Here is a 27,254-nt window from a genome sequence, read left to right on the forward strand (position 1 = left end):
AAATCCATATTCACTTATTCCAGTAAATGGCTAACAAAGAAAATGATTTCTCGCTACATATTCCTTGTATATTTTGCCCAGGGAACAAAAAGCAATCATTTCCAGATTTGGGGGGAATATTATTTTTTCTTCCTTACCTTGCCACTTCATTTTGTGCTCTTTTCGCTTTCCCAATCTTTTCCCCCTTATTTTATTTTCTTAAGATCTAACCCTCAAGTTCTTTCTAATTTTTCAGCGTAGCCAGTTTTCCTATAAGCAATACTATATTCTTTTTTATTAGTTATTATTGAGTAGGGCCTAGTTTACCTGTAAGAAATATTTTTTATTTATTCTTTCTATGTATGGAGCAATAGAAAACATAGGAAATTACTTCAGAATAAGATTAATGTCTTCTATTTATAGATTATAAGGATAGTAACATGATTCTAACTAGGATTAAAATCTACAAATATTACAGAGTACTAAATTAATGTTATTAAAAAATAGAAATATTAGAAACAGTAATTGAGGAATTCAGTTTAAAATAAAGTAGGGAGTAGAATCCTTTAATAGGGTTTGTTCAGAGAAGTAGAACCACATGGAGTAAGGAAGTTATTATAAGGATTAGATTTTACAAAATTATGCAAGCTGGAGAGAAGGTCCATGGAAAGTCTTGTCACCTATGCTGGTTGCTGCACCTGAAGTCATTGCTGGCTATCAGGGTCAGCAGTTAGGAAGGAAAATTGCACTGGACAGACTGGGGATAAACTGTAATCCATGAATTTAAACTAGAATGCACATTTGATTTTCACAACGTCTAAGCTGGCATACGTAACTCACAGGAGAACCCGGTGCCTTTGCCACAGAGCTGCTGATGTTCTTGGAAATACTGAAATGGAAGGTCCAACAGAATCTGGAGGCCTTCTTGGCCTGGCTGTTGCTACATAGCAACAAGATAAACTAGCAAATTCACAGCAACACGAGAAAGTGGCACAGGATCTGGTGCCCTACTTTGACGTTCAGAAAGTAGAGCCTACTGATTCACTTCCAAATCTCATGAAAATTTCTCTTGTGGGCCACGCTAACCTAGGACCACAGCCAAAGGACATTTGGAGAAAGGCAGTCTCAACTTAACCTAAGTTAAGTTAACACAGAGGAAAAGGCACCAGACAGCAAACGATTATATATATGATGCATAAACAAGGTCCTAGTGCAGAGCATAGAGAACTATATTTGATATCCTGTGATAAACCATAATAGAACAGAACTTTTAAAAAAAGAAAAAGAAAAGGAAAAAGACACCACACAATTCAACTCTTGAGCAATTCTCACATACATGTACTTCTCTGAACCATACTCAACATCCAATTAAAGACAATACTTAAATCACGCTTCTGGCAAATATGACACAATCTCCCTTGTACAATTAATCACATGGCAATCTCTTCCAAGAAGACACAAGTCTCTTTATCTATCTTTGGATGATGTTCCTTCTAGTTGAGTCCCTCATACCTTTTGGTCATCTCATAATTTAAATATTGAGTTGGGCGGGGGGGGCAGGGAGGTGGCAAGAGAGGGCTGTGGGCAATTCTTCTTAAGTCCCAAATGTTTGTGCATGTTTTCAAAGGCTGTAAAAGTTCATTTCTTTGGACTATGTTTTCAAGGATGTTTCAAAGATACAGATATACACATTCTAGGTTGGTAAAGATAGAAACATCCTCTTCCCAGAGGCAGATCATGTTCTAGTGTAAGAAAGATAATATTTCTCTCCAGAGGGGAATATGGTCAGGCTTTCCAACAGCTCCTTCTAGAAGATCTAAGATTCCTAATATCAGTGTTCCATTCCTATAATGACTCTAATGCAATAGGCAAGCAACCTCTTGTTAGATCACCCTGTAGAAATTGGGGCTTGAAGAACTGGCACAATGCTCTTATTCTGGCTAATGTTTTTACTGTGAGTTAAAAGACAGTCTTTAGTCTCTGATCCGGGCATCTTGTTTTTTCCACCAGTATTTATGAAACCAGCTATTAGCATGCAAGCAAGGGTAAAAATCTTGACTCTCAACAGTTTCTGATGACATTGAGATACCAAATTACAATTTAAAAAATATTTGCATTAGCTAATAAGAGAGAAGAAAACATGATCAATATATAGAGGAAATATCCATATGAAAATAATGAATATTCATAACTATTACAACCCTCATTTCTATACTAGTCCCATACTAATAGCTGATATGGATGACTGACTTCTTTCCTTGTTAGTTCCATATTACCTCTTCCAGAAGAAAGTGTTTCAGTGGTTTGTTTGTTTCTTTGTCTAAGTTGACACAACCTTCATTCCTTAAAGGGTTGCATTTTTAGCTACTGTGCCTGCTTCAGTTGTAGATTTCTGTTGACTTTTATCACAGGCCATGAAGTAGTAAGAGAACTTTCAGATCTCCTGCATTTCTGACATTGCCTTCTTTATCTGTAGTGTAATGGCAACTTAGTTTTCCTTTGATAGCCATGATCAGTCACCCACCAAGAGCATAAACCCGTCTTTAGCCTGTTGATTCACTGACATGAGGAGGTCAAAATGGCCAATTTGACATGTCAGCTTCTGGTTTAATGTCACCACTTCTCTGTCCCCATGGGAGCGTTTCTTCTTTAGGAGAAAAACCAATGGAATCCAGTTGTGAGGACAGGAAGCAAATATATTTACTGGTGGATCACTAGGCATAGTAATAAAGGGTGTTACTCCCATTTTCAACCCTTGATTCCTGGAACCATCAATTCTGCCTTTGGGGGAAAAAATAGAAGCATCGTAGAAAAAGCATACAACATATCCTGGAAGACATTACCTCAGCCCTCACAGGGTGTTGCCAGCTGGTGCCATAACTAAATTATCAAAAGCACATTTATGTATTTTATCAGGTAACACAGCAAAGCTAATTAATTCTGTGAGCATTAGCTTCTTGTCACATTTTATTTGCTATAAAATGAAAGTCTGCTTCAGTGTAAGCAAAACATTGTTCCTTCCTTGATGGAAACGTGCCTCTGTAATCAACTTAATCCCAGGGGGTTGGCTAAGGTCTGGAATTGCTGCCATATTGGAGACTCAGTTTTATTCTCTGCTGCTAGAAAATTAGGCACTCATAATAGGTGTTGCCTTATTGATCTTAGTGAGCAAAAGTCCACGTTTCTGAGCCTATGCATAACCAGCTTCCCTTCCACCATGTTTATTCTGTTCATATCCACTAGAAAAACACATAGGGAAAAAGACGGACTGATGTTCACAGAATGGGTCATCCTACTCCCTGAAATCAGTGAGTATGCACATGGATCAAGTATCTTCATAGGTTGTTTCCATTCCTATAACTTTTCCTCAGACATTCTCGTCACCAGTTTTCCAATAACGGTCCTTTGAAGTCTCTGAGAATCTCTCCTCCTAGCCAAAAATGACAATTGTCCTACTTGAAATTCTACCTCCAAAGAGTTTCCTTTTACCACTATTCCTCAAGGCCACTCCTGAGTAGGACTGCAATGCTTAATTAAACCTGATTGGGTAGCAGCAGCATATCAAGCAGAACTGCTGGTGCTATGGGACAGAATGGTTGTATCCCCCTAAATTCACACGTTGAAGTCCCAACTGCCAGGTCGATGGCATTAGGAGTTAGGGACTTTGAAAGGTGATCACATGAGGACAGAGGAATGGAATAAGTGCCCTTAAAAAAAAAAAAAGAGAGAGAGAGAGAGAGAGAGAGAGAGATTCCCTCACCCTTTCCACCGGGTCAGGACAGAGTGAAAAGCCGGCCCTCTATGAACCAGGAAGTAAACCCTCACCCAACACTGAATCTCTCTGCACTTTGATCTTGGACTTCTCAGCCTCTAAAACTGTGAGAAATAAGTGTTGGTTTTGTTGAAGCCACCCAGTCTACGATCTTTTGTTATAGCAGCCAAATAGAACAGGAAAATTGGTAAATAAGAACTGAAATTTTCTTTCTCAGTCTCTTGTTCACATGAATTCCTCAGTCGGCTACAGGGATTCATTAAGAGGAGAGGCAGGCCTAGTGAACCTGGGCTTGTGGACCAATGGCTCCTGCCACTTAATTGTGCCTGGAGACACACTGCATGCTGTTCCCACTGCAAAGTATCTTGTGGAAATTCTTTCAATATCCTTGACACAGCTCCATTTTATTTTTTGCATAAGTATTCACTATGTTTTATGGTGTGGGTATACCATCAATTATCTCCCATTCATAGTTTATTCATTATATTTTATTGAAATATAAATAAATATTGTTTAACGCTATAAATATTGTTTAGATAAATATCCTTGACCATATGCCCCAAAAGGGTGCTTTTCTTTCTAGCAGATAGGCTTGAAAGAGAGACTGTTGGGTAAAACCATAAACTATTTTAAATGTAACTACTTACTTTCAAAAATACCTTTTGAAAATACTGTAACATTTCACATTTCTATCAGAATCATGGGTGAGAGTGTTTTCCCATATAACAATTTCAGCATTAAGTATTATGGCTGTTTTTTGTTTTTTGGTTTTTGGTTTTTTTGTTTTTTTTTTTTTTTTGGTCTTTTAGGGCCGCATGTGGAGGTTCCCAGGCTAAGGGTCAAATCAGAGTTGTAGCTGCCAGCCTACACCACAGCCACAGCCATAGCCATGCCAGATCCAAGCCACGTCTGTGACCTACACCACAGCTCATGGCAATGCTAGATCCTTAACCTACTGAGTGAGGCCAGGGATCAAACCCACATCCTCATGGATGCTAGTTGGGTTCGCTAACCACTGAGCCATGACAGGGACTTCAATTATGGCTCTTTTTAATTTTTGCCAGTTTAATGTGATTTACTTAATATTTGTCTGGCTAATGGCTGGTTCAATCATGAATTTTCATGTAGTTATTATTTGGATTTTCCCCTCTGTGAATTATCTACTACTGCGCTTTGCTCAAAATTTTATTAATGATGTATCTTGTTCTTATTTTAAAACAACCTAGAATCATTTTGTGTTTGTGGTATAAGAAAGAGGTCCAGGAGTACCCATCATGGCTCAGTGGAAATGAATCTGACTAGCATCAATAAGGACACAAGTTCAACCCCTGGCCTCAGCCAGTGGGTTAAGGATCCGGCATTGCCACGAGCTGTGATGTAGGTTGTAGACGTGGCTCAGATCTGGCATTGTTGTGGCTGTGCAGTAGGATGTCAGTTACAGCTCCAATTTGACTCCTACCCTGGGAACCTCCATATGCCACAGGTGCAACCCTAAAAAGACAAAAAATAAAGGGGTCCATTTTTATATGACCTTCCTTAAGGGCATTGAGTGTTGCAGGATTATTTGTTAAATAATTTGTCTTTCAACTAAATTGAATTATTACTATAATTAATTGAGAATACTACATTAAAATTTTATTGACAGTGGGGTCAATTTCTAGATTCTCTATTATGATCTATTTATTAATTACTATACCAATTCCTATTAATCTTTTTTTTTCTTAATTTTATGACAGTGTTGTAAGTGTATGATCTAGTATCTGGAAAGGCAAATTTCCCTTTCCAGATCTTTTTCATGATACTTTTCTTGACCAAGTTGTTTAGTCTTCCATACAGAATTTAAGATTATTTTATTCAAGTAAAATAAATCTATTCTAGAGCATTTGTCTTTCTTTGATTCATTAAACATAATACCTACTAGGTCCATCTACACTGTTGCAAATGGCAGAATTTCATTCTTTTTATAGCTGAGTAGTATTCCATTGTGTACATGTACCACATCTTCTTTACCCATTGATCTACTTTTGGACACTTAGGTTGCTTCCATATCCTGACAACTGTAAATAATGCCTCTATGAATATTCGGTACATGTATCTTTTCAAATTAGTGTACTTCTTGATTATAAATTGTGAATAAAGAACACTTTTTAATTTGTAGTATGAAGCACAGAATCCTGTGATTACTGTTTAATCATAAAGTATTTAATACACTTGGCTAGAGATTTAGTAATATTAAAAGGATATTTAGATAGGGACAGAGGAAATGATATTTTATTAGCAATATTACACTAAAGTATATGCTCCTCATATGCTTCTATTTTGTTCACAGAAGTTTTCCTACTGTCTAAAGCAGTGCTTGGCCCAAAATAAAGACCAAATACATTCTGTTGAATAAATGATCATGCTGAAGTTTTGAACTTTGAGGCATGAACTGGGAAATAATACCATGAATAACTAAATCTTTGGGGGAAGGATACAAATGCCTGCCTTATTCCTCCTTAAGACCAGGTCCGAATAGTAGGGAATTGTACACAAAGACAGACGTTGTAGTTGTTTCACTCTACAAGTTTACTATCTTTTTAGATACAGAGACACATACATACACATACACGCACACAAAAGCATTCATGTGCGCTTACATAACAGCATGTGAGTTATTGCACATGAACATAAAACATGTACCTTGTCACATGAACACATGAACAGAGTGCCCAGAAGGGACTCCAGTCCTGTGTGTGGCATGTCCTCTGCTCTGCTTGCTACTTCTCAGCTGTGTGTCTGCATTCAGGGGTCATATGCCCTCAAAGAGCCAAATACACACAACCAGCAGAACACACTGGGATGAGACATATCGTGTCTCCTCTTGTAGCCAAATTTACTAGAATCCCAGATTGCAGTTAACATAAAGATGCAGCAAACATCCCTCCCAGAAAATCAAAACTGGAACAAGATAAAGGACCATGTTCTTAATCCACAGGATGTTTATAAAACTTAAATGTGTATTTACTAAAACGCTAAGTCCTTTGGTTAATTTATATACATGCTATTTTTCACTTCAAGTTGAATGTATCTCAAAACAATTGAAAATAAAAAGAGACAAATACTGTTTATCCTTTCTTATCTTCTTTCTAGATATGCGCTGTCAATTTAATTCCCGTTTTAAACTCTTTTGTGATCCTGATGAACGGTGAGAAGACCTTCTCTCCAATATAATGTTCTATTCACTGTGTCCTGCCTATAACATAGACTGTTTCATAATAGTGATCTATTATGATATAAATACTTGCCTGAAATTTCAGGACACGAAGCTTGAAGCTGTGAAAGTACAATTAAATTGTCTAGGGATATAGCAAATTTAAATGAGACCTGGTTTGAACCTAGTTATCTATTTGAAATTTGGCCAGCAAATACCGAACACTGGAACAGAACAGAGAGATGTACGTTAAACATAATCAGCCTACATAATCAAAGAAAATGCCTGAGCTGGTTCTGAGTTCTCCAAAACTTAGATATCTACTGTATAATCTGCCCAAATTCTGGATTTTCCTCAAAACAACTTTTTAGGTCAAACTATGTCACACGGGTAAATGTTATTCATTCTGGATATTGGTTCATTTATAAATGAAAACAGTCAACAGCTAATGACGTTAAACTGAAGTAAAATGTGTGTTGAAGTAATCATATTTTAGGGTTTCTCTCCTATCCAGAATCCATGGGTGTGCAGAAAATATTATCTCAAATTTTGAAGCATATAGCTTTAAATATCACAAAGGCAAAGGTTTCAGGACAGCCAACCTCTGCTTACACAGTAGATATAATTATCAGATCCCGCTTGTAGAATGCTGACCATTGCCAGCATCCCCTTAGAACTTGTATCTCCTTGAGAGGAAACAAGAAGTCAGAATCAAAAAGTCAGAGCCTGTAAGAAGTTATTAGTAGTCATCTATCTAGTCTTTATTCTAGAGGTGACCCTAAGAAGTTTAAAGAGCTGCCCTGTGTCACACTGATCATGAGAGGCAAAGAAGGAACGAGATTCCTTGGGATCCCAAGAGAGTGAGTTTTCCAGCAGGCATCAGGTGCCTAGAATTAAGGGATCATCAGATTTGGAATAGGCCTTCTTGGTGGAGTCACTGGGAGTGAGGTAGTTTTCCAAGGCCAGACCAATAACAAAAGTGGATTTATTTTTGAGAGTAGCTTCTCTTTCTTATTTTCTTTTAATGACCTTTATTTCCTCGAAATATTGTATCCAATATGACAGAAGTTATCCAGTGGGAAGACTTTCCATTTTTCTGGGTGAGAAACAGTCAGGTGCATCTACATCCAAACTAGCCAAATTGATATATTTTTGGCAGCTGACAGATTTTAAGGAAATAAGAAAGCACAGATAAATTCTCCTGTGATCTAATTCAAATTGTGTCCTTTGCATTGTCACCTTTTTGCTGTGTCAAGCTCTCTTATCACAAATGGCTTCACTGGGAGTTCCCATTGTAGCACTGAGAAGCAAACCTGACTGGTATCCATGAGGATGTAGGTTCGGTCCATGGCCTCACTCAGTGGGTTAAGGACCTGGCGTTGCCAATGAGCTGTGGTACAGGTTGCAGATGCGGCTGAGATCCCACATTGCTGTGGCTGTGGTGTAGGCCAGCAGCTGTAGCTCCAATTCAACCCCTAGCCTGGAAACCTCTATGTGCTGCGAGTGCAGCCCTAAAAAAAAAAAAAAATTCTCCCAAAAACTCACAATACAATCTTCTTTTCCTCGAGTAGCATCCTCATTCTGTGGGAGGGATGGACCTAGTGACTTGTTCCAAACAACCAGAATACATCAAAAGTCATAGATGCAACTTCTTAGATTAGTTTATCAAGACTCTGACTTTCAGGAGTTCCCACCCAGGCTCAGTGGAAATGAATCTTACTAGCATCCAGAGGATGCAGGTTCAATCCCTGGCCTTGCTCAGTGGGTTAAGGATCTGGCGTTGCCATGAACTGTGGTGTAGGTTTGCAGACATGGCTTGGATCCCATGTTGCTGTGACTGTGGTATAGGCCAGCAGCTGTAGCTCTGATTTGACCCCTAGCCTAGGAACTTTCATGTGCCAAAGGTGCAGCCCTAAAAAGGAAAAAAAAAAACAAAAAAAACAAAAGCCTTCACCAAGCAAAGGTGACCAACTAGAAACTTGTGTTTTCTTCTTTAGATTCTCTTTCCTTTCCTTTATTATTTGGTCTAAAATAGTCTAAAAATCAGTGAGATAACGGTTGCAATCTTTTGTCTTATAAATCATGCTACACTGCATAACCATTTAGAAACTTCCTAGGTTTTTCTCTAAACTATATGTTTAAAATGGAGGTGTTGGGTCAAACATTAAGATCACTTTTATTATGATCAAAACATCTATAAAACGTTCACCTATTTATATGTCTACCAACATTACATGAGAGTATTGGTTAAACCACCATTCACATATCCACATTCATACCATACATTTTCTCTCATCATGAGTGTTTGACCTATTTTCCTTTATTTCATGATATCGGATTCTTTTTTACATCCTTTGTTCATTTTTTCTAAATGTCCATCATAAAGAACAAATTAAATGGATTATTGTGTAGCCATTCAATAAAACAATAGGTAGTCATTACTAAAAGTCAGGTAATTCCACATGACCAAATATGGGAAAACCTCCAACGTATGTTGTTAATTTCTTAAAAAGATGTCAAATAGTGTGATACCTTGCTGACATTAACTTTCTCAGAAATATATATCCATACATGCTTGGATTGCAGGGAATATATCTGGAACGATGTATAGAAAACTGGAAAGCAAAGGTGCCACTGAGAAGAGGTATGAGGCACTTAAACCCAGGGCAAGGAGGACAACTCTCTTTTACACATGTCACCTGGTAACTTTTGATTTCTTTTCATTTTTACCATATTATGTGTTAGCAATTTAAATAAAAATAGTAAGATCTTAAAACTGAATAAACACACAAAGTGGAAATAGTAAGGAGTGAGAGAGGGTGAAATCAAAGAGCTGTCAGAGAGTCATTCTCCAAATCAGTGGAGGCTGAAAACACAATTGTTGGTTGTAATTGTCAATGGACAGCCAGAAGGCAATGTGATCAAGCCTTACCATGTGTGCATCCATCCACCCCCTTGGGTGACTGGTAATTCCATTTTCCCCTATTAGACTTTCCCTCTCCCTTGCAGGTACCCTGAGGCACATGAGCAAACACAAAGAGAGTGTTTGGAAGACCAGTTAGGAGCAAGTCTTCCTCCAAGGGCAAAACACAACAAAAGAACAAAACTAAACCTAACTCAAGGATTACAATTTCTATCACTGCGAGTTCCTAGAAATGTAACACCCTGGATTATATTTCTCCATGAGATGAACATCATAATCATAATATGAATTATTTACTTATATATTTCTATAACAACAGAAGTAAATAATTACAAAGTATGTCCGGCATGAATGAAAAATGAAATCACATGTAGTCCCATTTTAAAGATAAATCAAATGTTAGTTTTGGGGTGATTTCATACATAAAAATACACACATTACATATTTTCCATGCTCTGTATGCTTTTTAAATTTTTTCATGAATATATATATATAAATTTTATGTATTTATTGCATATATTTTTATACACTTGGGATAGTTCTTTTTAAAAACATTTTTACAAATAAATACAGCCAGTTTTCTCAGGGAATAATTTCAGAGGAAGTGAAATTTATTTTGAAGTCAGAAATATTTAGGGTTATTGTATTCTCTGTAAGTGTGATTATTATGGAGTTTTCTTACTTTGAATGGTGTTTGACAAGTTTTGATATTAGGTTATGCTAACTATAAAAGCATTATGAAGCCTCTCCAGTTGTGTGTGTGTGTGTGTGTGTGTGTGTGTGTATAAAATAATTTAGAGAGCACTACAATGAAAGGCTGAGTACAATTTTCTCCAATGTATGTGTGTATATGTGTGTGTATAAAATAATTTAGAGAAAACTACAATGATAGGCTGAGTATAATATTCTCTAATGATGTCCAGATTTTCTCCAATGCTAGGCCCAGAATGTTTTATGGAGGTAGATTTTTTTAAATTTATTTTTACAACCATACCTGCATGATATGGAAGTTCCCAGACCAGGGGTCAAATCAGAGTTGCATCTGCAGGCCTATACCAGAGCCATGGCAACAATGGATCCAAGCCACATCTATGATCTGCACCGCAGATACTCAACTCCCTGAGCAAAGCCAGGGATGGAACTTGCATCCTCACAGAGACAGTGTTGGGTTCCTAACCAGCTGACCCACAGTGGGAATTAATGAAGGTAGATTTCTGACGTACTTTTAAAACTTCTAATTTTTATGTATTGTTATCTATTCCTTCTTAGCTTCATATTAATAATACAATGTATCCAAAACCTATTCAGTTCAAGGAAATTGTCAAATGAATATTTTTAATCTCCTCTTCAGTTTTCATATATGCCCTCTCATTTAAAAAAAATTGAGGGGTGGGAAAGTGAATCACTTTTGTTCTTTTTTACCTGATTGCAACTGTATATTGAATGACACTTTTTAGACTCTTGAATTTATTCAGCTGCACTTAAAAACTTAGATTTATAATTTTACTCCTTGAAGTTTTCTAATTCTATTGTCATCTTTATTACTCACTTCCACTTAAGTATTAATTTTCTAAAATTTATAATGTATATATTGATTTATTTTCTTTCTTTTATTTTTAAATAATGAAGGCTTTTAGAGGCAGATTGCATTATTGATCCATATTGAACATTATTTCATAAAACAAGGATATATTATATATAAATATTTAAAGCCTTTAAAACATTTACAATTTAAAAATTATGCTTGAAGCCTCATAAAATGTACTAGCCATATTGATTATAGAAAAATCTCTGAAGTACTATAAACATACCAAGTATAAATCGTAACACTAATATAATACAGCTGATGTAATATGACTATAACAATAAAAAATAATAAGGTGATAAATTATCAAAAGTGTACTTCTAAGACTTTAGAAGAACATTTGGAGATAAACTTTACTGTCGCAAAAAAAGTCCTTCACTATGTCCATTAATAATGAATTTAAACTTAAAGTTGAGATTATTTATTTATTTTGCTTTTTAGGGACACACCCACAGCACATGGAGGTTCCCAGGCTAGGGGTCTAATCAGAGTTGTAGCCGCCGGCCTACTCCAGAGCCATAGCAACACCAGATCCCTTTGCGACCTACACCACAGCTCAAGGCAATGCTGGATCCTTAACCCACTGATCCAAGGCCAGGGATCGAACCCGAAACCTCATGCTTCCTAGTTGGATTTGTTTCCACTGTGCCACGATGGGAACTCTCGAGATAATTTTTTCAACAAAAAAATACCTCCAGTGAACTGAGTTAAAATACCTCACTAAGGAACTTTTTTCATAATAATTTAAAGAGAAGTCCCAATATAACCTCTTCTTTCCATTTTCTCATTATTTTACTTTTCTCCCCTCCACACACATCTCATAATGCACAATGTAAGTTCAGCTTGAAAAATAAAAATTAGTGACATAGGGAGTTCGCATTGTGGTACAGCGGAAACAAATCCTACTACTACCCATGAGGATGCGTGTTCAACCCCTGGCCTCGCTCAGTGGGTCAGGGATTCAGCACTGCTGTGGCTGTGGGTAGGCCAATGGCTGTAGCTCTGATTTGACCCCTCACCTGGGAACTTCTGTGTGCCACAGATGTGGCCCTAAAATGAAAAAAAAAAAAAAAAAGTGACACAAAGGTGACATGAGAATTATGATTGATTGGGTGCATCATTAAAGCTCTCCTTTGTTGAAACATAGCTACAAAGGTCTTAAATCTATTGGCTGTGAACTGCCAACTTATCACGTAATCTGGTGCCAAGAGGTGCAGTTTGAAATGCTGTTTATTTGTTGGAAGATATTCAACATAATCTCCTCAGGTTCTTAATGAGCAAATAGATAAAGGTGGAAAGAATTTAACTACAGGATTTTACTTAGTAATATCAAATAATCAGATTATTTAAATGAGTCACTGCAGGAACTAATTTGCACTGTTGCTATTTATGTACATTTTATATTTGTATCTACTCTCTTAATGTAGGCTCTTGATGGATTGGGGTCTCTTGTAAACAACTGACTTTCTTTTCTGTAAGAAGCAATTTTCAAAACATATTCTGAAGGAGTAATTTTCTCTTCTGAATATGAATTGGAATGGTAAGCAAAATTTAACATAAAATCAAAGAACTTCTGATAAAAATACATAAAGTTTTAAAGAAAAAAACCTATCTTTTCTACCTTGGAGTCTTACCTTTTCCTTTTTTTTAAACAAGCAAAACTTGCTGGTTAATAGCAGAAATTTGAAGAAACATCCTATTTGTAGTCTAAGATTCCCTGTTGTATCTTATAATATTCCTGGAATTATGAAACGCATGTTCCTATTACACTTAATATGAGATAGATGAAGTATAAATATTAATAGCTTTTTCTTAGCTTTTTCTGTTACTAACCCTTAGGAATAAAAAGAAATTTATTTGAAGGGTATTTACATTAATTCTTATGACCCAGGCACTATTACAAAAATGCATAAAATAGCCAAGCAATCGTTAAATGTCAAAGCACTTTTTTGCCATTTTTATTCAGTAGAATTTCTTAAAGCCTATAAATCTTGAAATGTGAAACAAGAATGTTATTTAAATCAGGAGGGAATGTCACTTCTTTCTAATACCCTTGTCAAACAACTCTCTAAAATAGTACAACATGTAATTCTTAAATGCCATAGATTAATAAGAGACATTCAAATCCTACAATGCAATTTGGTTTTTACCTCCGGTCACAGCTTCCTTTTCCAGAGTCTTTGGTTTAGTTTCTTAACCCATATATGTGCTTATTGACAAACCATCTGATGTAACAGAAATAGCAAAGATGAGATGGAAATGCACGGGACAATACAGCAATGGGAAAGAGTGATTCATTCATACCATTATCCATTTTCACTTAGTTTAAACACAATGCAGTTGAATTAAATTTTTTAATTAACTTCAGAAAAAGTATTGGATCTACAAACTCAAAGCTGAACTCTGGTTAAGAATTTATTTAATAATGTTTATAAAATGTGGTAACATTGAGAATAAATGGTTTCTCAGTACACCATTTATTAAAATACAACATTGGCATACACATGCTAACTACAGCTAGATAAGGTTTGACAGATAGTAAAATAAATTCAAGGAAAAAGTTGTCTTTATACTCTTCCAGGAAATCTTCAAAAAAAAACCTTAAGAAGGAATTGATATTTTAAACTCTAGGTCAATTAGCCATCTTCATTTTGTTTAAAAACAATGTTTTTATATGGATTTTTGAACAAATTTTTATAGTAAATCTAAGCCTAATTTTTTTGAATTTCCATCATTGCCCAATGAAGTTTAGATCCCTGATTTAACCGCTATCATAAAGGAAACTGACTTTAAATCTTTGGCATCTTCTTCTCCTTGATATCCTTTGGTGAATCCCATTGCAGAAAGAATAAAATCTAAGTTATCAATTTGAATTTTAAAACCTTCATCTCAATATTTCCAAACTCACATCCCTCCAAACATACATGTCTAACACCAACCTTTACTCTCAACCAAGGCCATCTAGTATCCTCAGCTTTCATGGCATGATTTCCTCTCTAATTCAAGCCCCATTATTACCTATCATGGTTCTACTCATACTTGAAGGCCTGTCTTAAATAACATCAACAAGACACATTTTATTTCCGCTCAGTCAATCACTCTCCTGGAATTCTATAAGATTTTTGAAAATTCCATTAATAGTAGTATTTATCACATGATGTTTTGTTTTATAGCTATTTGCTTCATTGTCTTTGTCCTCTAATAGAGTGTGAATCCTAAAAGGTCAAAGGCTGCATCTTATTTATCTTTGCATCTCCCAAAAACTTTACATAGTAGCTATTGGCATATTTAATGCTATTTTTTTCCAAAAAAAAAATATAAACCAGTAAATACATAATATTTTTGGAAAGCAAAAATGTGTGTCACTTTATGTTCACCTTTAGCCTTCTTCTGGAAATAAGAAATACTTCTTGAATTTCAAAAATGCTTATTTTAAAACCATGAGACAAATTTGGACCCCCCGTCTGTTTTGTACAGACTTAGAGCTTAATTTTTGAAAAAAAAAAAAAGAATCGAAAGTAGAATAATATTCTGTAACATATAAAAATTATATAAAATTCAAATTTAAGTGTCCATACATAGACATTTTTTGATTAACTTTATCACATTATAATTGACATGTAAACAGCTATATGTATTTATGTAGACAACTTGATGAGTTTGGGGATAAGTACACACCTGTGAAATTATCAACACCATCAATGCCATTACATCTCAATGTTTTCCCCTTTGTTTTTAATATCACTGTGTGTGTGGGGGGGGTAAGACCACCTAAGCTAAGATCTGCTCCCTTAGCAAATTTTAAGCATACAGTATAGCAGTGTTAGCTATAACCACCATGCTAGATAGTCTTATCTTCAGGACTCATTTTATTTGCATAGCTGAAATTTGTATCCTTTGACCATCACCCCCTTTCCATGTGCCCCTCTCTACAGCCCCTGAAACCATGAGTCTACTCTCTGCTTATATGAATGCTTTTTTTAGATTCCACATACAAGTGAGATCGTCAAGTGGGAATGTAAATTGGTGCAGTCAATATGAAACATAGTATGAAGGGTCCCTAAAAGTGATGTCCAGCAATCTGACTTCTGGGAGTTTATCCAAATGACCTGAAATCAGGAACCTTAAGATATACTTGCATTCCATGCTCATGATAGCATTATTCTTAGCAGCCAAGATGTAGAAACAACCAAAATATTCATAAGGAAAATGTGGTATGTAAACACAATGGACTATTATTTAGCAATAAAACAAAGAATGAAATCCTGCCACTAGTGATGATATGCATGGATCTAGAGGACATTACGCCAAGTGAAATAAGCTAGACACAAAAACGCAAATACTGTATGACCTGACTTATATGTAGAATATAAAATAGTCATAAATAAAATTTTACTGGAATATAGCCATGCTACCTTGAGGTATGATCTATGGCTACTTTTGTGCTATAACAGAACGGTCCAGTAGTTATGACAGAGATTGTATAGTCTATACAATGAAGTATTGACTACTTAATAGCTGAAGTATTTACTATTTAATGGCTCTTTACATGAAAATATTTAGCAACATCTGTTTTAGGGTATTCAGTTTGCAGGGTTTAGCATATAAATTTTAACTTTCATGTTTGCTATCATAAAATATTTAATTATTTGGGCCATATTATGACCTCCTACTTGAAAGAATAAAAAGTGATAATATTTAAAAACTAGACAGTCAACTTGTACTTGAAGAATTCTCTTCCAAAATTATACCTTGAATAATGGAGTTACCCTGGTATTATAAAAGGGATTATAAAATGTCATCACTTTCACATAACATATATTTTAGTTACCTGTAAAGGCAATATATTCAGTAAATGGTCACTAAGCACATATTATTTATGGTGAGTAGAAAAGGGCAGTGGAGGAAAGGAGACAGATATAAGAGAGATTCCAGAAATCAAGGTAGCAGCATCAGGAAATTGATTGGATGAGGAACAATGAGAAGAGGAGGAACCAAAGTTGTCTGACTTTTCAACCCTGGGTGACTAGGAGGTTAGTGGTGCCTCTAACAGATATGAAGTTCACAGCAAATAGAATCATGTTGAAGAGCATAATATAGTCAACATTGGAAGAACTCATGTGACATCCAGCAAGAGGTGTTCAGGTATTCAACAGACAGCTATAAATGTGATACTCAGGCTCAGGATATACCTTTGAATGTTTTCTCCTTAGAGATTGAGAAATAAAATATTGCCTGCCATATCAGTAAACAAAGGATGTCACAGTCATCACCAAGTGCAGCCACTTCCAAGGGTGAGCCAGTGAGCCGTGAAGGAACTCAGGAAGGAAACAAAGAATAGCTGCCATCTAGCAGCCATCAGACTGCAGCAGCTCCCAAGAGTGAGCTCTGAGGAACACAGGATGTGCAAACACAGGATACCGGCCCTAGATAGCTTAGGTGCATGTCAAAGGAGTGATTTCAGTGATATCAAACCTTTGCATTTTCCCATATATAGAAAAGTGCTAAATTCTTCAACTTGAGATGTCTGGTTTTCTTTTATTAATAGTAATCTACCTTCCCTTTGTTACAAAATTCCTATATAGCCAGCTTCTCCCTTCCCTCCTTAGGGCAGTTTTCTCAGGGTTACTTGAGATACTGTCTTCTGGGTTTAAGTCCTCATTTTGCCCCCAATAAAACTTAATTCTCAACTCTTAGGTTTTGTTTGTGTATATATATATACATATATACATATATATACATACATATATATATATATATTTATTTTAGTCGACAAGCTAATAGTTGAAGTTAGTGAGAGTATAAAAACAAAGAAGAATCCAGGAAAGAATAGTGGAATGCATATATGATCTGCTAAGAGTAACAGTTGATTAAAAAACAAACAAGTAGTTAAAGGAGTAAAAAAGCATGATGAAATGTGAATTTAAAATATGCAGATCAATGTAGTATTGCTTGTAACAGAGAGGCTGAGGAAATAAAATGCATAGACATGTCACTGGATTTTAAAATAAGGATATTATCTGTATTATAGGGGTGTCAGAAGGAGAAGAGAGAGAGAAGGGGACAGAAAAAATATTCCAAGAGATAATAGCCAAAAACTTCCATAACATGGGAAAGGAATCACTCACTCAAATCCAGGAAGCACAACGAGGACCACATAAAATAAACCCAAGGAGGAACACACCGAGACATGTATTAATCAAACTAACCAAAATTAAAGACAAAGAGAGAATCTTGAAAGCAGCTAGGGAAAAGAAACAAGCAACATACAAGGGAACCCCAATAAGGCTATTGGCAGATTTCTCAGCAGAAACTCTGCAGGCCAGAAGGCAGTGGCATGATATACTTAATGTGATGAAAGGAAAAAAACCTCCAACCGAGATTAATCTACCCAGCAAGGCTCTCATTCAGATTTGAAGAAGAAATCAAAACCTTCACAGATAAGCAAAAGTTGAGAGAATTCAGCAACACTAAACCAGCCTTACAACAAATACTAAAGGAACTTCTCTAGGCAGAAAAGAAAAGATCAGCAACAGGAAACAAAAATTCCACAAATGACAAGGCTCACCAGTAAAGGTATATATACAGTATAGATACGAAATCATCCATGCACATTTGATTATGCACATCAAAATGAGTAATCATGAGAAGAGGTGGGTACAAATGCAGGACACTGGAGATGAACCTGCAATTAAGAGAACAACAACTTAAAACAATCTCATATACACATAGATTCTTATATCAAAACTTCAGAATAACTGCAAACCAAAAATCTACAATTGATACACAAACAAGGAATCTCTGGAGAAGAAATATATCTCATAGTAAATAAGTGCATAATCCACCATGAAGGGGGTCATTTGACATCATTCTTGGAATGCTGAAGTCTTCTTAGATCTGATTCTGATTTCCTCTCCATCAAAGAATGTATGATAATTATAATTAAATAATGCCACTGTACAATTAAATAATACAGTTCTACAATTGTATTATTAATAACCATTTCTCTCCATGGTACAATGTAAGGTCTATAATGTCTTGTTTATCACATCACCTAGAATGGTGTAATGCCTATATTGAAGAATCAATAAGATGTAACAAATTGTGAGGACATATTTATATAGTTACACTGTTTTTTAACCAATTTATGCATTTTATATTTTACTTATTTTCAGAGGGCGTAATATTTTTGTTATTCTTACCAGTTGTTATTCTTTTTATTATGCTAGATGAAATATTTAATGATATTAAGGCTTTCTTTATAAATTTTAGTTGTATAATATACACAATTTTAATATAATGCTAATTTTTAAAGAAAAATTGAAATGTAATAGATAATACTAAATGGTAAAGATGAAAGCCATACAAAATGAGATAAAGCATATAATAAATTTCCTTTTGTCTCAGCATATTTTCCATTCCACTTCTCCAGAGGGAGACACTTAATCTGTTTCTTAAGATCCATGATATAATAATCTGTCTGAATGTAATTGCATTTAAATATATGTATTTTATTCTGTAAAAAAATATATATTCTGTAATAATCTATGTGTGAAAAGAATGTGAAATGGAATGGGTGTATGTACATGTATAACTGAATCTCTTTGTTGTACAGCAGAAATTATCACAACCTTGTAAATCAACTATACTTCAATAAATTTTTTAAAAAATGAAAATAAAATAAAATAAAATAAAGATATTATTAGAAGTACAGGAATATCTCAGAGATACTGTGGGTTTGTTTCCAGAACACGTCAATAAAGTAAATATCACAATAGAACAAGTCACACAAATTTGTTGATTCCCCAGTTTGTATAAAAGTTATGTTTACACTATACTGTGCAATAGAATTATGTCTAAAAAAACAATGAACAGACCTTAATTTAAAAAATATTTAATTACTATCAAAACTACAATAAGGTACCACTTCAGTCTGGTCAGAATAGCCATCATTAAAAAGCCTACAAATAATAAATGCTGGAGAGGATGTGGAGAAAAAGGAACCTCCTACACTACTGGTGGGAAAGTAAATTGTTGCAGCCACTGTGGAAAACAGTATGGACATTCCTTAAAAAACTGAAAATAGAGTTACTATATGATTTAGCAATCCCACTCTTGGGCATATACCCAGACAAAACTATAATTTGAAAAGATATATGCACCCTAATGTTCATAGCAGCACTATTTACAACAGCCAGGATATGGAAGCAACTTAAGAGTCCATTGACAGAGGAATGGATAAAGAAGATGTGGTACATATACACAATGGAATGTTAGCCATAAAGAATAATGAAATACTGCCATTAGCAACACCATGGACCTAAAGGGTATCATAGGAAGTGAAGTAAGTCAAACAGAGAAAAACAAATATATGATATCACTTATATGTGGAATCTTAAAAATAATACAAATGAACTTATTTACAAAACAGAAACAGTTCACAAACGTAGAAAACAAAGCTATGGTTACCAAAGGGGAAAAGAAATGGAGAGGTATAAATTAGGGGTGTGGGGTTATAGGATACACACTACCGTATATATAAAATAGATAAATGACTACGTACTATACAATGGTTCTGATAGACTTTCTGAAAGACTTGTTTGATGCAGAATTGCCACAGACTTTCAATTTTTAAAAAACACAATATCTGCAAAGTGCAATCAAATGACACATTCCTTTACTACCCTAAGGTTCAGGGAGGTGAGGCCCTTCACGCACTAGGGAAGCCCTGGAACCACAAGCACACTTGCACAACATTGTGGTAAAGAAGACACAGGTAACTCCTTCTCTCAAGATCTGGCCCTCAGCTCTGGAACAATGTGACCCCAAACATTGGCTTTAATGACCCCAGAAACACTCTTATCAGGCCTCCATGAGCTCTAAACACAAGTAGTTGATTCCCAGTGTAGTCAAAGTCTGTGGGTTGTGCTAATACCAAAGATGAGATGGGAAGCTGGGAGGACTGGAATGACAGAAGAGCTTAGGAAAGGAAAAATCATAAACTTAACTTTTCAAATCTTCCTTCTCAGATCTCATGAATGCAGTAAATTCTTGCGTTACAAAATATGGTTTCCCAGTAGTGCCAAATACCCATTTCCTTATTTTTTTTTCTTTATACTCCAGTGTGTATGAGGCACTATACAACGGTAATAGTGACTGGGGAACATTTGACAATATTTTACAATTACTGCTCTTAAACTCATATATGAGTGGGTTTAGAATAATATGCTTGAACAGTAATGTTGATTTTTGTATTTCCAGATAGATATATATTGAATTCTAGAATGACTAATAGAGATAAATTTTTATGAAGTGCTTTTATTTAAAAATTGTATGATTTAATTAATTTCAAAAAATGAAAATGAGATTTTCAGATTTATACTTTTTCCTTAAAATGTTCATATTTATTAGTACATTTCTCTTTACATTTAATAGATTTTTTATTTTGGAGGAAAAATACATTTAACATTTAATAAATTTAATTTTTTATTCTTACATGTGCTTAATATTTATGCTAAAATATATTCAAATTTTATAAATTTGTAAATAATTCTATTTAATTTTCAATCTCTTTGATACTGTGAATAAGTCGATATTTTGACAGAAATAGAAAATAGAAAAGCAGAGTTCCCATCCTGGCTCAGTGGTTAACAAACCCAACTAGCAGCCATGAGGTCATGGGTTTGATCCCTGGCCTTGCTCAGTGGGTTAAGGATCTGGCATTGCTGTGAACTGTGGTGTAGGTCACAGACGTGGCTCAGATCCTGTGTTGCTGTGGCTCTGGCGTAGGCCAGCAGCTACAGCTCCAATTCAACCCCTAGCCTGGGAACCTCCATATGCTGAGGGTACACCCCTAAAAAGACAAAAGACAAAAATAAATAAATAAACAAATAAATAAATAAAAACAGAAAAGCAGTGAAGGAAGGTACCCTTTTCTCCACACCTCTTCCAGCATTTGTAATTTGTTGCCTTGTTAATGATGGCCATTCTGACCAGTGTGAGGTGGTACCTCATTGTAGTTTTGATTTGCATTTCTCTAATAATTAGTGATAATGAGCATTTTTCATGGCCTATTGGCCATTTATATATTTTCTTTGGAGAAATGTCTATTCAGGTCTTCTGCCCATTTTTAAATTGGCTTGATGGTTTTTTTGCTGTTGAGTTGTATAAGTTATTTGTATATTTTGAAAATAAGTCCTTGTCAGTTGCATCATTTGAAACTATTTTTTCCCATTCAGTAGGTTGTCTTTTTTTTTTTTTTTTAATGGTTTCCTTTGCTGTGCAAAAGCTTTTAAGTTTGATTAGGTCCCATTGGTTTATTTTTGTTTTTATTTCTGTTGCTTTGAGAGACTGACATAAGAATACATTTGTAAGGTTGATGTCAGAGAATATTTTGCCTGTGTTTTCTTCTAGAAGTTTTATGGTGTCTTATCTTATGTTAGAGTCTTTAAGCCATTTTGAGTTTAATAACAGTATGGAGGTACCTCAGAAAAGTAAATATATAACTATCATATGTTCTTGCAATCCCACTCCTAGGTGTACATCTGGACAAAACTTCTCTTGAAAAAGATACATGTACCCCTATGTTCACTGCAGCACTATTCACAATAGCCAAGACATGGGAACAACCTAAATTTCCACTGACAGATGAATGGATTAAAAAGATGTGGTATATATACACAATGGAATACTACTTGGTCATCAAAAAGAATGAAATAATGCCATTTGCAGCAACATGGATGGAACTAGAAACTCGTACTAAGTGAAGTAAGTCAGTAAGAGAAAGACAAATACTATATGATGTCAGTTATATCTTGAATCTAATATATGGCACAAATGTACCCATCTATAGAAAGAAAAAAACTCACGGACATGGACAGCAGACTTGTGGTTGCCAAGGGGGAGGGGGAGGGAGTGTGATGGACCCGGAGTTTGGGGTGAATAAGATGCAAACTACTGCCTTTGAGTGGATAAGCAATGAGATCCTGCTGTATAGCACAGGGAACAATATCTAGTCACTTGTGATGCAACATGATGGAGGACATGTGAGAAAAAGAATATACATACATATTCGAACTGCGTCAATTTGTTGTAAAGCAGAAATTGACAGAACATTGTAAATGAACTACAATAAAAAATCTTTTAAAAATAGAATAAAATAGAAAAGCAGAACTCTAAAAGGACAAAAATTTCAAAAGATAAAAAAACTAGTATCTTCAAAGAGAAGGACTGCTTAAATTTATAAAAACAGGATCTAACTTCTGTAGAGCATGATTTACACAAAACTTATAAAGAGAACATTAAAATTTTTCTAAAATGTTACAACTATTGATCCAAACAATGAGATTGAGAAAAGGAATTTTTATATCAGATTTGCAACAATGCAACTCCGGTCTGCTATTTAAAAAATAACAAAAATCAGGTTCACGAAAACATGAAATTGAGAAAAAAACAATAAAACTTCTAATATGTTTATTAAATTATGATCCTGGAAAATGGCTATTGTATTCTCACAGTATAAGAATTTTTCCAATGGAAATTCCCATTGTGGCTCAGTGGTAATGAGCCCAACTAGCATCCATGAGGATTCAGGTTTGATCTCTGTCCTTGATCAGTTGGTTAAGGATCCAGTGTAGGTCACAGACATGGCTGAGATCCTGCATTGCTAGGCTGTGGCTGTGGCCAGCAGCAGTAGCTCTGATTCGACCCCTAACCTGGGGAACTTCCATATGTCTCAGGCGCAGTCCTAAAAAGAAAAAAAAAAAAGTTTCCACACAATCTGACTCAATTTGAAATTTTAGATTTTTCCATTGGATGAACATAGAAAATTTAACATTTTATTATATATCAGAATTATTTCAAATGAAGAAAAGAAATACAGAATTTGAAATGTTCAGGTTGTTACATGTCACAATTTTTTAGGATCAGTCTTGGTCAATGTTGTAATTAGAAACACTTTTATTTTCAATTAAAATAATGTGAAACTTTACTTACACAGAAAACAAAAGGGCACAAATTCAATGACTAGAACTGAAACAAAAGGAATGAATAAATAGCAACCAATAATATTAAACAAATATTAATAAACACTAATGCAAAATATGATGTTCTTAAAGAATACATAGTTTGGTAAGTAACTAGCTAATCATGATGATTTTCAAAGTACAAATAGAACAATGATTACAGAAAATAATAAAAAATTTTCTGGCTTAGTAGAAATCATTTCAAAATTGATATTTAAATTGCCAAACAAGTAGGATATATTTTTAAAAATAAATATCATCACTACTTAAATTGAAGAAATCAAAATCAGATTATTAATATAGTGCATAATAAAGGGAGAGAAGAAATTTTACACAAAACTTAAAAGCATGTACTAGTTATCTGTTCAGCCAGATTATACAAGGGAAAAAAATAATCTAAGCTGAAAATGACATTTATTGTGTGTATTACTAAATTATCAGAGGAAGAAAATAAGGTTGAAATCAATAAATATTTTGTATTTTTACACGTCAATTTTTAAAAGTACACATTATGATTTGAAGAACTGAAAGAAAACAACTGGTATTTCTAAGCCTTGGGTAAAAAGATTATATAGGAAAACAGTATGATACTGTCATTAGAATGATTAAGAAGGAGGCTTAACAAGCTAGAATTTTGGCAGATAATCCTGAAACATTCTTATACTATGTGAAGCACAGAATTCATTATCAGGAGACCTCAACTGGACCCAAAGAAGTGATGAAATACTTTACAAGAATTCAAAGACTACATGTGATATTTTCTCCATCTGCCTAAAGATGTGATATCTTGAAGAAAGTTATCAGTTTTACAAACATTCTTGGAGGCATGACAGGAATGCTGACTAAATACTGTTGAAAATATCCAAAATAAAATATGTACTTGAAAAGATAAATAAAACTACCAAAAAGCCTCAAACTGAAGCAAATTTTGGTTTTGGTGAAATATAATGTTGAATTTGTATAATTCAAAATTATATGATATTAACCATTGTAATTTTTTAATATGTTAACAAAATTTTCAAAAATTAATGTATGTAAGATTTACTATTTCACTTTTAAAAGGATTAAAATTTACATTTTTAGTTTTAGAGAGAATGATCTTTCATATCAAAGAAATAAGAAAATGAGAAATTTTGCATGACTGAAGGAGAGAGTTTACATATAGATGATCTGAAAACTTATTGCTTGTAACTTCATTATAATGTTTTATCATGATATGCAAAATATTATGGTTTACTGCTCATTCTTAGTTTCAAGAATTTGTTGACAAAAAGCTACTGACTCAGCAGAATAAAGCATCACCAGATTCAAATAAATAAGATTAATCAGAAAAAGTTACTTATTTTTCTATTGATGTTAATTTAACCTAAATTACTTGATTATAAAAACATAACTAGTGCATTTTCTGAAAAGAAACTGAGAAAAATTAATTTTATAAGTATGAAAATTTTGATTTCTGAATATCCTATTTTTATTCTCATCCAAATATCACTGGCTATCAACAGAACACCCAAACATGTACAATAATAATTAAGTTTATTCATTTTTGGTACTTTGCCAGCTTTCAATGACAAAACATCACAGATGGGCGTTCCCTTGTGACTCAGCAGGGTTAAGGATCTGGAGTTGTCACTGCAGTGGCTCAGATCTTGTAGTGGCTGTAGCATGGGATTTATCCCTGGCTGGGGAACTTCCACTTATCTAGGGTTCAGCCAAAAAAAAAAAAAAAAAAGCTTCAACATTCTTTTATCACAGCTGGTTAAAAAGCCTGAAGTAGTAAACACTGCTTACTTCATAACTTAGTCCATGTTCCCCTTACACTCTGCCAGCACCTCAGCTCAGACCCCTCTTGACACCTTCTGTCAAAGATTGGGAACTCTTGGAAATAGACTCCAAGATGGTGATTTGTATGCAGGAAATTTATTTGGATATGCTCAAGTTCAGCAGCTATGGACTGAAGAAGCAGAACTGGGCAAAGGGAGAATTAGAAGAGTGATACAATCACAACAAAGACCTTAGCTGATTCTATGGCTTTGCATCTTGAATGGTTCTTCAGAGATTTTCTGTATTGTAGCATGAGGGCAGGCTTTCCTAATTCTGTATGACTAATTATTGGATTGAGCTGTTCCCAGGAAGGGAACATGACCTTCAGTGGGTAGACTGTCTTCATCTAAGAGGGACTCAAGAACAAAAACAAGAACTCAATTAGAAAGAGTTGGTTGGCAAGACTCCCAGCAGCAGGAGAAATGAGCACTGCAGTCCCAGAGGAAAGAATCTGGACAGCACAGCCAAGATACCCGCTATAACCACTGTCTTTCGGGGCTACCTTGAGAGCTTCCGTCTACCTCTAGCTCATGCTGCTCTAACAATCAGATTTACCAGTAAATTGGGTTCACTCTTTTTCCTTCTCCATGGTGGTAAAACAGTGACACATGCACAATGTCAAAGTAAGGTATCACTTTGTGCTGTTTACTGTGTTTTCCAGAGTAGCTTGGCTTGGTAGACTAGAACCTGTAGTTTATAAAGTAATACTGCTGAATATATCCAGGTTTATGGGTGAGTTGTTCAGATAACATACAGTTTATCTCAAACCATTTGACTCACATAACCCCAGGATTTTGTAAGGTCCACAGCATCCATTTTCCAACAGAGCCTAGTAGCCCTAGAAGCTTTTCAATTGGAAATAACTGATGGAAGAATAGGGAGCTCATTGCATTGCTCATAAATGGTAGATTTGGTAGACTCTTACTTGAGTTTGGAAGAGTTTCATATAACATTTTGTCTGTCACAAATACTTTAAAAATCATTGAATGTGTTAGGTTATTTGATTGCAGGACTCTTTATTATTCAAGATCCAAATCAATATTAGCTCCTTTCCAGGTCTCAATAAGAAAATGGGCTGGAGAAAGATGACCAAGAGTACATGTTGCCTCCAAAATTCAAAGAAGCCAACCAAACCATGTGTCTGTTTTATTGTGTTGGGTGGAATAACTTATCCTTTTTTTTTTTTTTGGTCTTTTTGTCTTTTTAGGGCTGCACCCACAGCATATGGAGGTTCCCAGGCTAGGGGTCTAATCGGAGCTGTAGCTACCAGCCTACGTCACAGCCACAGCAACGTCAGATCCGAGCCGTGTCTGCGACCTACACCACAGCTCATGGCAATGCCAGATCATTAACCCACTGAGCAAGGCCAAGGACTGAACCCACAACCACATGATTCCTAGTCAGATTTGTTTCCTCTGTGCCACAATGGGAAATTCACTTGTCTTGTATTTTAGAAGAGTTATTTAATCATGAACCCCTGACCATGATGTAACATACCACTGAACTTTTTCAGCATTTATCTCTAACACACATATCTTATTAGGACACTTACAGTGCTTGTTACTTTCTGGTCACAGTTTTCAATTAGTGTAATTTTTCACTGCAAAGGATCAGGATGATTTTTAGGCCACACTCAAGCTCACTCCACAGAACTATTGAACCCAAATCTAAATTTTAATAAGATTACTAGATACTTTAAAAATTAAGAGGCACTGCCCCAGACTATACTATGTAGAAGAGCAGAGTTGACACAGCATTGAGGCAAAACAGGTTAAGTACCCTTTCATCCCTATTATGTAAAATATCCCAATTTCATACCAAATAACCCTAAATTTTTCCCACACAGTCTTTAACTTAGTGTGAGATACTTAGCAAGACTGAGGTAGGGTTTTGGTTTTGTTTTGTTTTTTGTTTTGTTTTGTTTTGTTTTGTTTTGTTTTGTTTTGTTTGGCAGT

The 27,254-nt window shown here is 35.0% G+C and overlaps 1 long non-coding RNA gene across 4 annotated transcripts in view; it reads right to left on the reverse strand.

Moving 5' to 3' along the window:
* LOC106505481 (uncharacterized) overlaps positions 1-27,254 on the reverse strand; it is a 712,816-nt gene that overhangs the window by 251,811 nt on the left and 433,751 nt on the right. Inside the window, exon 5 of one of the 4 annotated variants that reach the window (XR_014825023.1) lies at positions 13,857-18,137. The exons of the other annotated variants lie outside the window; for them this stretch is intronic. This is a non-coding gene — a long non-coding RNA (uncharacterized LOC106505481). Of the gene's footprint in view, positions 1-13,856; positions 18,138-27,254 lie in introns of those variants that run through there. 4 annotated transcript variants of the gene reach the window in all.

The sequence above is a fragment of the Sus scrofa genome, chromosome 13 (genome assembly GCF_054392235.1).
Source record: "Sus scrofa isolate SSC_HxYL_T2T_F1_AM1 chromosome 13, Sscrofa_HxYL_maternal_Yorkshire_Landrace_v2.0, whole genome shotgun sequence".
Lineage (NCBI taxonomy): Eukaryota > Metazoa > Chordata > Mammalia > Artiodactyla > Suidae > Sus > Sus scrofa.